The sequence below is a fragment of the Echinops telfairi genome, unplaced genomic scaffold (genome assembly GCF_000313985.2).
Source record: "Echinops telfairi isolate 266 unplaced genomic scaffold, ASM31398v2 ScPeMD7_7469;HRSCAF=8507_1, whole genome shotgun sequence".
In the NCBI taxonomy this organism is placed as follows: domain Eukaryota; kingdom Metazoa; phylum Chordata; class Mammalia; order Afrosoricida; family Tenrecidae; genus Echinops; species Echinops telfairi.
In genome coordinates, this window is record NW_022111373.1 from 116531835 (window position 1) to 116546331 (window position 14497).

The following is a 14497-nucleotide window of genomic DNA, read 5'->3' on the forward strand; positions in this document are numbered from 1 at the left end:
AAGATATGACAAAATAATAATTTATTAATTATCAAGGTCTCATGAGGGAGGGGGGAGTGGGGAAGGAGGGGGAAAAATGAGGACCTGTTGCCGGGGGCTTGAGTGGAGAGCAAATGTTTTGAGAATGACGAGGGCAATAAATGTACGGATGTGCTTTGCACAATTGGTGTATGCATGGATTGTGATAAGAGTTGTATGAGCCCCTAATAAAATATTTTTAAAAAAAGACTGGCATGGAGAATATATGAAAACAGATCATTTTATTTTGCCAAAAGACATTTGCTAGAGATTGGTCACTTACAGGGTGGAAACGTGGCTCACTAGGAAATTCAAGCTGAGCACACTGTGGCTGTCGATGCGGATACTGACTGACCTAGTGCAGAACGAAGAGAACTAAGATATGGCTACGTTGGCAAAGAGAAGTTTAAAGAGATGAAACTTTCAGTTTGCAATATTGATGGATGTCTGATGAATGGCCACATTTATGTATCAGGAGAGGCAAAAAAAGAAATAATATCCTATGAGATAAAAGATGCTATTGGGGTAAATGTATTAAATAAAAGTTGTGGTGGGGGGAGGTTAATCTCAGAAAGGCCCTGTGCAAAGCCAACCCTCGCTGCCTTCATCTGGATTGTAACATGGAAGACAACCTGTCAGTCAAGCTAGTGGCTTGAGAAGAATGGAGAAAAGAAACGGGACGATGCTGGAAGGAAGCCGCCTCTCTTGGGAATGAAGTGTCTGATGAAGTGTCTGATGAAAGTTGGCCCAAGTGGAGCTCCCGCTGACGCCCCGTCCCCTGCCCGGATGTAGTAGTGGCTGGGGTGCCGTCCCCTGCCCGGATGTAGTAGTGGCTGGGGTGCCATTTGAGAGTTCGCAGAACACATTTTTGTCTACTAATGGAAGAAGTTAATAATTGTTGCAAGGAATATAAATGAGTATAATGTTGGAAAAGAAGGTAGACAGTCTGCGTGAGTCACTCTGCTTTTATTGTTGACTTAAGTAAATTTCCCTGTTGTCGCATTTGAATGTGATTAGATTGGTGATATCCCTTACTATCTTACAATGAAAACCTTCTCAGACTATCACCCCCAAATCTCCTGTGAAATAATTGTGCTCCACTTTTCTCCTGACACAGTTGTTCAGAGGTTGATTACCGTCTTTCTCTGATTTTTAGTAAACGTAAAGAAGACATCATCAACAATGACTTTGTATTGCAGCCTGCTTTTAATTATTCTAAGCCTTTATTTGATGACAGTATGTCTAGTAAGACACACTTCTGTCAATCAATAAAATTACATTTCTAAATAAAAATACTACAGGTGATTTCCCTAACAGTGCAATTATAAAGAATTTTCATTTTCCTTTTTGATATTTTTCTGTACGTTAGAGGTTTTTCAACAATGATCGTGTTTCTTTTTAATAATCAGAAAAAGAAGGGTTGCGTTTGTTTTTACTTTCCTCAACAGCTCTACATAAATGCTCATCTGCTTCCCTTCCACTGTGTGTTGACATAAGGTGATTCCAACTCATAATGACCCATGGTGTATTGCAGAGTGGAATTTTGGTCCCTCAGGTTTTCATGGCAGCGACCTTTCAATAACACATTGCCAGCCTTTCTTCTGAGATTCTCCTGAGATCCCTCAGAGACTCCCTGCCATAGCTACTCCAGAACTCGCTACTATGGAGTCAGCTATAACTCGTAGCAACCCTGCAGGGCAGAGTAGAAAGCCTAGGGTCTCTAAGATTGTAAATCGTTATAGGATTTACCAACCACCTTGTCTTTCTCCCTCCGAGAAGCTGGTGGGTTTGAACTGCTGACCTTGCAGTTAGAAGCCCAACATCAATGCTTAGGACACCAGGGGCCCTCATTTTGTCACTGTGTTTTCTTTATCCTCCATCCTAACCTGATAACAGGCATGATGACAAGACTCGTGTGGGGTGGGTCATCTTTCTGCCTGTGGCAGAGACACCACTTCTGGGTCCCACGCTTCCCTGAGATACTGAGCCACCTTCCTCCATGGAGAGTTCAAAAACAACCTCCACCTCCAATATTCCTTTGTCATTTGGGAGTTGAGAATGGATAGAATGATTTCGCTCCCATGTCCTCCCCTTCTTGATGACTCCTGCACACGCTCCTATTTTATCTCCCTATGATTTCAGAGCTGGCTGGGAAGTATTCGTAAAGGATCATTACTCCATTGTATATAAGACGAAGCCAAGCTCTAGGATTTGCCTAGGTATGTTTTATACAAAAATGGAATTTGGACTCACTCAGGCACAAGCTCAACATGTGGAACCCAGAGGCTATAGTCCCTCAGATAAAATTAAGAATGCATGAAGATATGACCCTGATTAGATCGTAGATGAAAAAAGTTATAGGCGAAATTATCCTGGGATTTATCACAGCCACTAGAAGATAGATGTACCCATCTTCCAACAATGAAAAATAGCCCCTTAAGGACCATTTGCACTGGGGCAGCAAGACGGTACTGAAGATTTCCTTCTAGCCCACAGTTCTCACGTTGACATTGTTGACACTTTGGATCAAATATTTATATATGTTGGGGGTAGAAACAGGGGCTCCCATGCACTTTAAGATGTGTAGCAATATCCATAGCCCAGATTCCAGTAGCCTCTTGCCTCTCCCAATTATAGCAATCAAAAATGCCTTCAGACATTGACTCATGTCCCCTGGGGAAGGTAGAGACTGCCTTCTCAATCAGAACAATAAAATAATGTCTCCAGGTATTACCAAATGTCTCCATTTCCATTGAGAACTGCTACTCTATGTTACCTCAGTCCAAGAGGAACTTTGGGGTTTTTATGCAAATGGCCTGAGTTCATAGCACGGATGTACACATTAGCAAAGCCCCACAGAAGACATGCCGGAAGTCATCAAAGTGCCCGGCAGTCCAGGGCTCTGGGCACAATCACCCTGTCCATGGGTATAGGTAACGCAGGACCTAGGGAATGACCACAGGCTGCTGTGAGACATTGCTCTCTCCGTTATGGGCTGCTTGTCTGGATACCAAAGGCCTCCTGTTATTTCGATGAAGGAAAGGCAGACAAGGAGGACTGGGCCGTGCTGAGTTCTGAGTGGTCTTTCCCCTGTTGTAATGGGCGTTCTAGAAAAGCACCGTGTAGTTTGGACTGTGTTGCTTAGGATGAGGGAGACTGGGCTGCTATTGATGATTGCTGTATGGACTTTGGGGGTTGTTTTGGTTTTTGACTAGCAGGATTTTGACTTGAGGACTTGTCTCCCTCTACTTCATAACATTTGATATTTTGTAATCAACTAGGTGGCCATCCTGGGCAGTGATTTAACTAGAAATCCCTTATTCTCTTTCCTAAATAATGTGCTCACACAGCTAGCAAAGTAAAGCAGCTCACTGGCCACAGAGGCAATTCCGACTCATAGTGCCCCTACAAGACAGGATAGAATTGCGCCTGTGGGTTTCCAAGCCTGTTACTCTTTAATGGAGTAGATAGCCTCACCGTTCTTCTGAGAAGCAGCTGGGGTTTTGAACTGCTTACCTTGTAGTTAGCAGCCCAAGGGCTACAGATGTATCTGTGATACCCATAGGTATACGTTTCCTTGGTCTCACTGGGTACAGAAGGACTCTTTAGTTTTGGTAGAATCCCTGGGTAATACAAATAGTTAAGTGCTCAGTTGTTAATCAAAAGGTTGGAAGCTCAAGTCCTCCCAGAGGCACCTCAAAGGAATACATGTTCATCTACTCCTGAGGAAAGCCAGTGGAGCGCACTTTCACTCCAACATCGTGGGGTTGCCAGGAGTCGAAACCGCCTTGACCGCACTGGTTGCGTTTTTAGGTTTGTGTTGGTACACACTCTTGCTGCTCACGTACGGTGAAATCTCAAAGGTCTCTTAGTCCCCGGGTTGATCTCCTTTCTGTACTTCCACATTTCCTACTTCCCCGTTAACCGCTGCTCTTTATACAGCCTGGTGTTTGGTTAGCGAGGATGGTTCTGACGCCAATGAATGTCTGTGAAAGCTCAGGCAGGGGCTTGCTTGGAGAGGAGTTACACGGCCATCCAAAAGAACCAGACGTGCAGCTCAGTTCCGGAGTGTGAAGAACATTCAGAATACAACCTTCCAAGCACATACAAGAATTGAGATGATGGGGGCAGGGAGGGTGGGTGATGGAGACTACAACTCTCCAAAAGGAAGGGATTGGAATTAACGGTAGAAAGGCTAATCCTAAAACTTGGCGTTTCATCTTGTTCCCTGGTCTTTTTGACTTAAATGATAGCCTTAACCATTCTGTTCCAGTACCTTCTCCCTGGGGAGAAGAAAACTCCATTTCGCCTGGCATGCCAGACTCTTTAGCAGCCACTCTGCCATCTATTAGAATCTGTTGATCCCAAACCTCTCACCTCCAGCCCCTTTCTAGGCCTCATCTGCACGACATGTCTTGAAATAGATCCAAGGCTCTATGTTCATCCTCTTTACACCTACCATGCTTGTCTGCCAAAGTCTCATAAATTCTTACCATTTGAGCCTCTGTTTTGACTAAAGTACTTGTTTTGACAAAACTAGCACACTTGGGTAGGCGAGGAAGCACATTCGTTTATGGCTAGAAATATGTTTATTAGATGAACTGGCTAGTAATTCTCTAGATAGAGGGCTTAGAATCAAGACACAGGGCATGTTCATTTGAATTTCAGTGGGAGACTAAAATGCTGCATGCCTCATTAAGCCAGCCACTGGCCTCATACGACGAGTTAGATTACATATCATTGAAAAGTCCATTCCAATGAGGGCAAACGGCGTTGGAAAGGGTGAGTGTTGTTTGTTGAACACCGAGAAGACCAGCTTGTGCCTGTACCTGCTGACCAGAGAGTGGCTCTCAGGTGCCAGCTGGACACCTGAGGGCAACGGTTCTCAGCCTGTGGGTCGTGACCCCTTTGAGGGTCAAACAACCCTGTCACAAGGGTCGCCAGATTCATAACAGTAGCAAAATGAGAGTGGTGAAGTAGCAATGAAAATAATTTTATGGTTGGGGGGTCACCACCACATGAGGAACTGTATGAAAGGGTCACGGCATGAGGAAGGTTGAGAACCGCTGTTCTAGAGAGCTTTTCCCACCTGTTCCCACCCAGTCAGAGGCATACTGGGAGGTAGCGTCGGAGTGGCAACCGAGTGTTGAGACACATAGGCTCCACCAAGCACCTTTCGTATAATGAGGCTCCTTGTCCAATAACTGACACTAGAGAGATTATGAGGTAGCCAATGTGCTGTTCTTTCAGGAGCTTGAATTTTTTTTTTTTACATCATTTACTGGGGGCTCGTACAACTCTTATCACAATGCAAATGTGTCAAGCACATTTGTACATTTGTTGCCCTCATCATTCTCAAAATATTTGCTTTCTACTTGAGCCCTTGGTATCAGCTCCTCTTTTTTCCCCTACTTCCCCCCACCTCTTGAACCCTTGATAATTTATAAATTATTATCATTTAGTCATGTCTTACACTGTTCAATGTCTCCCTTCACCCACTTTTCTGTTGTTCATCCCCCAGGGAGGGGGATATATGCAGATCCTTATAATCGGTTCCCCCTTTCTACCCAATCTTCCCTCCACCCTCCTGGTATCACATCACCACTCTCACCACTGGTCCTGAAGGAATCATCTGTCCTGGATTCCCTGTGTTTCCAGTTCCTATCTGTACCAATGTACATCCCCTGGTCTAGCCAGATTTGTAAGGTAGAATTGGGATCATGATAGTGGTGGGGAGGAAGCATTTAAGAACTAGAGGAAAGTTGTATGTTTCATCGTTGCTACACTGCACTCTGACTGGCTTGTCTCCTCCCCGCAACCCTTCTGTTAGGGGATGTCCAGTTGCCTGCAGATGGGCTTTGGGTCCCCAATTCACACTCCCCCTCATTCACAATGACTTGATTTTTCGTTCTTTGATGCCTGATACCTGATCCCTTCGACACCTTGTGATCACACATGCTGGTGTGCTTCTTCCATGTAGGGGCTTTGTTGCCAGGCACCATCAGCTTTCTTCACCACATTTGCTTATGCACCCATTTGTCTTCAGCGATCATGTCGGGAAGGTGAGCATCATGGAATGGAGGGCCTTGAATTTGATTTTCTAGAATTTCCTCCAAATACCTTCTGTGTTTGAGTATTCTATACCACCTGTTCCATCAAATTCTTCAGGATCAGCTAATGGAGACTTTTTATTAAAGATTTACAGTGAGCTTAACATAGAAGCCCTCTGGTGTACTTGTTTAAGCTCTTGGCTGTGAACCAAAAGGTCAGTAGTTTGTAGCCATTGGCTGCACTGTGGGAGGAAGTACACGAAGATCTCTCTCATATATATTACTGCCTACCAAACCCTATGGGGCAGTTTGTGAGTCCAGACCAACTCGATAGTGCACACAACAATCATGCCTTTGAAAGAAGGCCTCCCAGTTTGAGGCCACCTATCATAGACAGACTTCAATAATTTAAATTTCACGTAGCCTTACACTAGTGTATGAATACCTCACTGGCATTGAGTCCATTATGACTCATTGTGACCCTACAGGGCAGAGTAGAGCTGCCCCTGTGGGTTTCTGAGACTCTATATCTTAATGAGAGAGTTGTTAGGTGCCAACAAGTCAGTTCCAACCCATAGTGGCCCTAGGGTAGGGTGACCAGATTTAAAGCGGGACACCATTGACCAGGGGGCTGAGGGGGTGTTCTTGATTAAAAATTGTATCTATATGGACCAAATTGACAGTTCCCTAGCTTGTCATGCATTCTTTCCAAAAATCAAGACTTTTTTTAAATGCAAAAAAAAAAAATCGAGACTGTCCCGCAAAAAGCGGGATGTCTGTACCTTACCCTAGGGGCAACAGAATGAATCACTGCTGGGTCCTGCACCACCCTCATAATTGTCCCTTTCCTTGAGCCCATTGTTGCAGCCACTGTGTCAGTCCATCTTGCTGAGGTCCTTCCTCTTGTGCCAAGCATGATGTCCTTCTCTCTGACAATATTTCAAAATTAGGTCTAAGGTTTTAATGGCTCCATCCTTCAAAGTGGGCAGCCAAGTCCTTCTTCCTTGTCTGTTCCTAGTGTGGAAGTTGGTTCACTTTGAGTGACCCTGCTGATATTTGAAATACCAGTGACATAATTTCTAGCATCACAGCAACACACAAGTCACCACGTACAGCAAAGTGACCGACGAGTGGTGGTAGTGGCATCTCTCATCTTTCTCTCATGGAGTGGCTGCAGGCTTCAACCTATTGACCTTGTAGCTAGCATCTCAACATGTAACCCACTATGCCACCAGGCCCATGAGTAGGGACGGGTTATTACCACCCCCTTTTCCAGGTGGGAAAACTCAAGTATAGAGAGGCTGAACTGACTATCAGTTACATGACATTGGGAGAGAGAGACGTGGCACTTACAGTGTCTGGAACACCCTCCCAGATCATGGAACCTGGAAAGTGGGTGGTGTAATTATCCCTCCTTCACCATGGGAGACAGTGGAGACAGGAACAACGGCTCCAAGGTGAGTCATGCTCCAAGACTCTTGCAGGTACGGAGTCCCTGCAGGATCAGGCAAACCGGGGCTGCAGAAAGCCAATCTCAGATCCTGACTTTCCTGAACTCCAGACCAGACCAAACCTTTGCTGCTGAGTGGATTCTGATTCACGGAGACCCAACTAGAACTGCTCCACAGAGCTTCCTGTGCCCGGATGGTTGCAGGAGTAGACTGCCAGGTTTTCTCGTGCAGCACAGCTGGGTAAGTGTCAATGGCAACCTTTAGATCAGGGGCAGGGAACCTCCTTTTCTGCCAAGAACCATTTGGGTATTTATCATAATATCATACTCAGGCCGTCCTAGGCAAACAGTTAATTAACCCATTTCACAGGTGATGGCTAGAACTGCTTCTCTCTGGGGAGACGTGTGATTCTAGCTGATATTGATGATCTTGTGGGCCTTCTGCAGCCAACATACTGGACATTCCCCTGCTTCAAGTTCATAAACCCCAAAACCGATCTCACTGCCACCAAGTTGATGCTGACTCCTAGTGACCCTGCAGATCAGGGTAGAACTGCCCCTGTGACTTTCCAAGACAGTAAATATGTACAGCAGTAAATATTTCTTTCTCCCACAGAGCACCTGGTGGCCTCAATTTACTTGCGGTTAGTTGAGCACAGCTGTTTGTGCCTTCTGCTTAGCCCTGGAGATCTCAAAGTCTGTTGATCTCACCAATCCAGGTTCAGACGGTATGTACAGGTATTACAAGCAAACCAAGATGAAACCAGTTGCTGTTGAGTCAATTCTGACTCACTGTGGCAAGCCAGTGTGTGCTGCAGAGACGACCCCAAGCCTTTCTTCTGAGATACACCTGGGTTAATTGAGCCTCCAAAGTTTCTTCTAGTAGTGAAGCACACGAATGGTTTCAACCACACAGAGACCCTATTTACCTATAGCGGTGTCTGAAGCAAATGAGTCCACCGCCTCCCCTTCACTTGGGGATGAGATACTGGCTATCCGCTGGATGATTTATATTACATCCCTTTATTGAGATGTCCTTGTTCTCTTGGGAATTGCATCAAAATGCTTGAGATTCACAAGCTGAAAATCACACCTTGCAGGTGAAATCATATGTCAACACAGCAGCTCTGCCAAGTCTGGCTGCATGTGCTGTGCAGAAGAATCCTGGGATAAGGAGCAAAGGAGATGCCTCACAGGATCAGATGTCTCCCATCTGCTTCTACTCCCTACTAGCTGATTCCAACTGACTGGAAGACATGCTTCCCAAAGAATATTGCCCTAGAACAAAGCTTTCAGGAAGCATTTTCTGGACAAAAAGAAACAACTTTCTCCCAGGGCTTTTCCTAAAAAGCTACAGCCGATGGTGTAGCGGGTGATGTGTATGGCTGCTAGCTGCAGGGTCAGTGATTTGAAACTACCAACTGCCCTTTTGGTGAAAAATGAGGCTTTCTACTCCTATAAAGAATTACAGTTTTGGAAACTTATAGAGGCAGTTCCACTCCAACCTATTGGGTCATTATGACTCAGAATCAAGCCTTGGATTCTCGTTGCCACTTGTATTTTCTAGTGTCCCAAAACTCTGGTGCCAAGGGAGTAATCCGAGTGTACTCTAGGTGGCCTGTATATTGGTTTCAGTAAGGATTTCCTAATTCAGCAAGCATTTTGCTCCCATAGGCAAATACAGTGGGGGAAGTCAACCTTTCAAGAGAAACATGGATGTGACTGCTTACCCATAAAGGTGCTTGTCCTGGATGCTAACTGTGAGCATTCACTCCAGGGTCTCCTAGCACCCAGCACACATCTCCCTTGAGCATCAACCATTTTTTGTAACTGTCAGACATGATGCTGGGGATAACTTTGTCACTCTGGGTCGACCCTCTCTGATTCCATGATCTTTCTTATTCATCCCGACTGGAACTGGGCACCCAAGGAGGCTTCATCCCAAGCCAAATCCAGAACCACCAGGGTGATTCCAACTCTTAGAGAGGCTATAGCTCAGGGCAGACTGGCCCAGAGGGGTTATGGAATCTTTCTCCCAAGGAGCAGCTTGTGAGATCCAACTCTTGACCTTTTGGTAAATAGTGAAACTCTTATACACCGTGCCACTAGAAACCCCTATGGTGGCACTTCTACTTTGTCACAGGAGGGTGCTGTGAGTAGAAATGGGCTTGATGATTCTGAACACCATCACCAGGATGCTTTCATAGGATAGTTTTTAAGTAGTTTCATATCAAATATTTTCATTTTATTCTCTTCCAAACCCTGTGAGATTCCAGGATGTTGTCACTGAGTTTCTAAACATGTCTGGTTGCTAGAAGGTAACAGTGTGAGTGTACTTGATTGTACTTTCTCTTTGCATATATGTTGCTCCAAGCTTTTTGGTAGACTACATTAAAAATCTGAAGGATATACTTTCAATCAAAAAATACTCTTCTAGGAAAGCAAAAGGAAATAGAGGAAAGAACTAAGAGGCAAAGGGCATTTATAGAGGTCTAAATACAAGCATGTACACATGTAAATATATTTATATATGATGGGTAAGTAGATCTATGTGCGTATATTTATAGGTTTAGTATTAAAGTAGAAGGTGGTCATTGGGCCTCCATACAAGTACTCCCACAATGCAAGAACACTTTATTCTGTTAAACTGGCATTCCATGATGCTCCCCTTCCCAACACGATCACTGAAGACAAAGCGGGTGCATAAGCAAATGTGGTGAAGTAAGCCACCAGCTCCTTTGCAGGAGAGACGTGGCAGTCTGCTTCTGTAAGGATTCACTGCCACGTGGGACAGTTCCACTCTGTCCTGTACGGTGCCTAGGAGATAGAATCAACTGGACAGCAGTGGGTGGTTTTTATTTGCCATTAAGCTTCTACCAATTGGATGAAAGCCGATTTCATGGAAAACCTCCTTGTGCAGGCCTCAGAGAAGGGTTGCATTGTGACTAAAGAGGAGTTTAATAAGTTCAGTCAGGTTCCCTGGGAGAAGCTGGGAACTTGTTCTACTTGTCTCTGCTTCATGAAGCTGGGGGAACTGAAGTTCTGAGGGTGGTGTGAAGGAAAGAGTAGAGAATGTAGGAGAAACTCCAAGTTTAAAGGATGGTGATGAGGAGACAGAAGGGGTAGGCTCAAGTGTTAAACCTCACTTCCTTGCCTGTCACCCTGGGGTCTCTGCCACACCCTGGCACTATTACCAGACCCCGATCCTCCCTCTCCCCTCCCTTCATCTCGTACAAAGTCACCCTGTTTTACCTGATTGAGTCACCATTCCTCACTCAGGTACGATACGTCCGTTCAAATCTGCTTCTTCATTCAGCATTCCTGGGGCTACTTATCTCTGGCATTGTTTGCTTATCTCCTTACTGGCTGATACACATTTTTGTCCTCTTCACCCTTATTTAGGTTCCCTTAGAGCAGTGGTTCTCACCCTTCCTCATGCCGCGACCCTTTCATACAGTGCCTCATGTGGTGGTGACCCCCAATCATAACATTATTTTCATTGCTACTTCATCACTGTCATTTGGCTACTGTTATGAATTGGGCAACCTCTGTGAAAGGGTCATTTGACCCCAAAGGGGTCTCGACCCACAAGCTGAGAACCACTCCCTGCCTTAGAGGCTCTCGTTTAGCATGAAAGTCACATAGCAATCTGAGATGTAATGGGTAACATTCTTAGTAAATTGAGTGTGCAGATGAGATAGTAAATGTTCCCAATTCAGGCTAATTGAGTGAAGAAGTGGTTGATAGAGGACCCAGATTCAGTTCTTTTTAATGAAAAGAGGCAGGGTGGACCTACTTTGTGTCTGGAAAATCCATCCAGCTATTCTTTCATCCATCCATCCATCCATCCATCCACCCACCCACCCATCTATCCATCTGTGCAATATATTCAGCTACCCACTCGCTCATCCATCTAGTCACCCATTTGTTCATCCACGCTTTGACAAATATTGCGTGTCTACAATATTGGACTCTGATAACACACAGTTGTGTTAAAATATTTCTCCTGGTACTTATGTCTGGTGGGGAAAGCGAACATGAGATGGTAAAACTTTAGCATTAAGTGTACATGGGGCTCTTCATTGTTGTTGCAGCAGCTGCTGCTGCTGTTGTTGCTGTTGGTGTAGGTGCCACCACGTTGGTGCTGACTCGTAGCAACCCTGTGCACCACAGAACGAAACAAGGACTGGGCCCCCACCACCATCACATTGTTCCTATGCATGAGCCTATCTCTGCAGCCACGGTGTCAGTTCATCTCATTGAGGGCCTTCCTCTTTTTCACTTGACCAAACGTGCTATCCTTCTCCAGGGACTGGTCTTTCTTGGCAGAATGTCCAAAGTATGTAAGGTGGAGTCTCGTCATCCTTTCCTCTAAGGAGCGTTCTGGTCACACTTCTTTCAAGACCGATGAGTTTTTCCTTGTAGCAAACCATAATACGTTCAGTTATCTTCTCCAGCACCACAATTCGAATGCACTGAGTCCTTCTTCAGTCTTCTTTATTCAATGCCCAACTTTCACATGGATATGAGGCCATGGAAAATACCATTTTCAATGGGATAGCATACCTTAGTCCTTAAAGTAATATCCTTGTCCTTCAACACTCCAAGGAAGTTTTTTATGTAACAGATTTTTCCCAATCCCATGTGTCCCTTGATCTCTTGACTGCTGCTTCCGTGAGCATCAATGATGGATCCAAGCAAGACAAAATCCATGACAACTTCAATCTTTTCGCCATTCATCACAAATGGTGGATATCAACTCGTTCTTTTTGGTGCCATGACTTTATGTATTCTTTCCATCTCCTTTTGATGTTTCCTGCATCATTCAATATTTTGCTCATAACCTCTTCCAATACTGCAACTTGAGGCTTAAATTTTTACTTGAGTTCTTTCGATTTCAGATATCCTGAGCGCGTTCTTCCCTTTGGGTTTTCTGATTCTTTGTCTTTGCACATTTCATTACAATATTTGGCTTTGTCTTCTCAAGCTACCCTTTGAAATTTTCTATTCAGCTTTTTGATTTAATCATTTCTTCTATTTGCTTTAGCTACTCTATTATTTATAGCAAATTTCAGAATCTCTTCTGACATACACTTTGATCTTTTCTTTCTTTGCTGTCTTGTTAATGACCTTTTGCTTTCTTTGTGAATGATTTTCTGATGCCCTCCCACAGCACACCAGTCTTTTTTTTTCTTCTGCTTTTTAAAAAAATAATTTTATTGGGGGCTCATACAACTCTTATCACAATCCATACATACATCAGTTGTGTAAAGCGCATTTGTACATTTGTAACCCTCATCATTCTCAAAACATTTGCTCTCCACTTAAGCCTTTGGCATCAGCTCCTCATTTTCCCCCTCCCTCCCTGCTCCCCCCTCCCTCATGAACCCTTGATAATTTATAAATTATTATTTTGTTATATCTTACACTGTCCAACATCTCCCTTCACCCACTTTTCTGTTGTCCATCCCCCAGGGAGGAGGTTATATGTAGATCCCTGTAATCAGTTCTCCCTTTCTCCTCCACCCTCCCTCCCAGGTATCACCACTCTCACCACTGGTCCTGAAGGGATCATCCGTCCTGGATACCCTGTTTTCCAGTTCCTATCTGTACTAGTGTACATCCTCTGGTCTAGCCAGATTGTAAGGTAGAATCGGGATCATGATAGTGTTGGAGCGAGAGGGAGGAAGCATTTAGGAACTAGAGGAAAGTTGTATGTTTCATCATTACTACACTGCACCCTGACTGGCTCATCGCCTCCCCACGACCCTTCTGTCAGGGGATGTCCAGTTGCCTACAGATGGGCTTTGGGTCCCCACTCCACGCTCCCCCTCAACAATGATATGCTTTTTTTGTTTTTTGATGCCTGATACCTGATCCCTTCGACACCTCGTGATCACACAGGCTAGTGTGCTTCTTCCACATAGGCTTTGTTGCTTCACAGCTAGGTGGCCACTTGTTTACCTTCAAGCCCTTGAGACCCCAGATGCTATATCTTTTGATAGCCAGACACCATCAGCTTTCTTCACCACATTTGCTAATGCACCCATTTGTCTTCAGTGATCATATCAGGTAGGTGAGCACACAATGATATGATTTCTTGTTCTTTGATGCCTGATAACTGATCCCTTCAGCACCTCATGATCACACAGACTGGTATGCTTCTTCCATGTGGGCTTTGTTGCTTCTGAGCTAGATGGCCGTTGTTTACCTTCAAGTCTTTAAGACCCTAGTCCCTATATCTTTTGATAGTCGTCCTCCATCAGCTTTCTTCACCACATTTGCTTATGCACCTGCTTTGTCTTCAGCAATTGTGTCAGGAAGTACCTCACCAGGTCTTCTTGTCATTAGTGTTAAATGCAAATCTGTTCTAGAGAAGTTCTTGAAATTCAGGTGGGGGCAGATGCAAACTCATATTTTGGCTCTAGTGGGTTTGTTTTAATTCTCTTCAGCTTCATTCTGAACTGACATATGAGCAATTTATAGTTTGCTGCACAGTCAGCCCTTGGCCTTGCTTTAGCTGATGATATTGAGCTTCTCCATTGTGTCTTCCCACAGATGTAGTTAGTTTGATCTGTGGATTCCATCTGGAGAGGTCTGTGTGTATATGAGTATCCTTTTGCGGTGTTATAAAAAGGTTATTTGCTATGAACAAGGCATTGGTCTTACAGAATTCTATCATGCAATCTATAGCTTCATATGTATCACCAAGTCTATATTTTCCAACTACTCTTCCTTCCTCTTTCTTTCCAACTTTTGCATTCCAATCACCAATAATGATACAAGTGTCTTCATTGCATGTTTGAACAATTTCCAACTGAAGTCATTGGTAGAATTCTTCAGCTTCATCATTAGCTTTCGTGGTTGGTGCATAAATTTGAATAATAGTTGTATTGATTGGATTTCCTTGAAGTTGGGTAGACATAATTTGATCACAGACAGCACTGTACTTCATTATTGATTTTGCAATGTCCTTTTT

General features: G+C 44.3%; 1 protein-coding gene and 1 pseudogene across 3 annotated transcripts in view; both read left to right on the plus strand.

The window, feature by feature from the left end:
- LOC101663464 overlaps positions 1-935 on the plus strand; it is a 3327-nt pseudogene extending 2392 nt beyond the window's left edge.
- The window catches only part of PRLR (prolactin receptor), a 247572-nt gene that overhangs the window by 198546 nt on the left and 34529 nt on the right, over positions 1-14497 (plus strand). The gene's annotated exons all lie outside the window — the stretch shown is intronic.